This window comes from Tenrec ecaudatus, chromosome 11, assembly GCF_050624435.1.
Source record: "Tenrec ecaudatus isolate mTenEca1 chromosome 11, mTenEca1.hap1, whole genome shotgun sequence".
Classification (NCBI taxonomy): domain Eukaryota; kingdom Metazoa; phylum Chordata; class Mammalia; order Afrosoricida; family Tenrecidae; genus Tenrec; species Tenrec ecaudatus.
This window is the reverse complement of record NC_134540.1, coordinates 114,095,617-114,097,404: the sequence shown is the minus strand read 5'-3', so window position 1 is coordinate 114,097,404 and position 1,788 is coordinate 114,095,617. Positions and strand designations below refer to the sequence as shown.

At 38.3% G+C, this 1,788-nt stretch overlaps 1 pseudogene; it reads left to right on the top strand.

Moving 5' to 3' along the window:
* The first annotated feature begins 343 nt into the window (after positions 1-343).
* On the top strand, positions 344-597 carry LOC142460874 (anaphase-promoting complex subunit CDC26 pseudogene; annotated as a pseudogene).
* Positions 598-1,788: the final 1,191 nt, after the last annotated feature.

The window sequence follows — 1,788 nt, the reverse complement described above, 5'->3', positions numbered from 1 at the left end:
AGCCCTATATTGTGAAAATTCCCTCTAAAACATCTAAACACAATAAATACATTAGATATCAAAACATTAAAAAGGAAATAAAAGTAAATTATTATTCGTTACATTTTGTTGTCTAAAAACTCAAGGGTGACTCGGTTTAGTGGTAGATTTGTAGATTTGTGATGGACGCGGAGGTTCCGGGAAGGGACTGAGCTGAACAGGCTTTAAAAGGAGGGTGCCTTTCAGTTCTAAAGCTTGAGCTCACAGTGTTTGCCAAATAAATTACTTAGCCATTTAGACCCTGTGGAAAAACAAAAACCTCTGTGAACTGCTCACAGTTCGAGTCCTTGGGGTTGATTTCATGATGCTGCGACCACAGCCAAGCCGACTGAAGCTGAAGCTGAAACTTGATGGCATTGAGGAGGTTGAAAACATTAGAAAGGACTGGAGACCCAGAAGAAACAAAAGGAAGATGTTGAAGTTGAGGGAGGCAGTGATGGAGGAGGGGCCATTTGGCTCAACGTTGACTCCCAAAGCCGAGAACAAATGATCAATGACCAAACTGGTTAGAAACCTCAACCAAAGTCCAACAATTGTTTATCTAAGTTTGGGGATTGAATTTTAGAAGTAGGCATGAGTATGCATTCCAAAGCCCTTGAATGGAGTAAAATGACCGGAGAGATGCAAACAGGATTAAGAGAATTGAGTTCTTGGTCTACAAAATATTTGCTTCTTGCAGTGAGGAATGCTTCGGATGGAGTGAGTTTAACCATGCTTAACTTTCACTTGAAGCCCGAATTCAAACTCTGGTTTGTCTCTGGAAAGTTAACTCTGTAAATTATAATTTGTCTGATTTTTTTCATAATAAATGTATTTTTCAAAAATCAAAAAACTCAAGGCTTTTCAGAATGGTACACTAACTTGGGCTTCTAACATTCACATACAACAACAAAGTGAGTTTTTTTTTTGTAGGCTTGTGACTTACCAATCCCTTTTTCTTTTTAGTAATGAAGGTTCTATTAGGCATGTCCCCACCCCCCACCCCTGTGCAAAAAGTGTAGATTCCTCAAAGATGAACACTTGCTAGGAGATGAAACCACCAGCCACCATGTATTCAGCAAATTCAGCCCTGGATTTATCAGCTATATCTTTATTACATTCACCTCTTCCCTTTGCCTCATTGCACTGTGCATGACTGTTCTGTTTTTGAATTATTAAAATAGTACAGTTAGCTTTTCACAGGTTGGCTATTCAGCACTCACTCCTGCAACATTCTTCTTTGCGTCACTAGGGAGGCTTTTAGCTTTCCCATATATCTCTGTCTTGCACATGCTATTGCTAGGGAGTTGTTTCTGATTTATCTAAATTAGCAATATCTTTTCAATCACTTCAATGATCTGAGTTCTTTGTTTCATGACTAATGATTTCACATCTTTGGCTACATTAGGGACTTTAATGCTTTAATCACATTCCCCCCACCCTGCTCCACCAATGTTGAAAATGTCAACTTAGCCATGATGTATCCAGTCACCAATTCAAAAAAGTGGCGTAATTATGTAAATCTCCCAATAATATCTGTCTTTATCCCTATCTTGGTTCTCACAGCTCAATCTCCTAGATAGATACAAAGTTCCCCAACCTATAACAACAACAAAAGACTTGTTCTCCAGCAGATATGGTCCATAGTTGAAAATAGATAGATAACAAAGCAAGGCTTAGCAAATTCAAACACATAGAAGCCATAAAAACCATCTTTGCAGACCACAATGGTATAAAACTAGAAATCAACAAAGAAAGAACAAGCACATA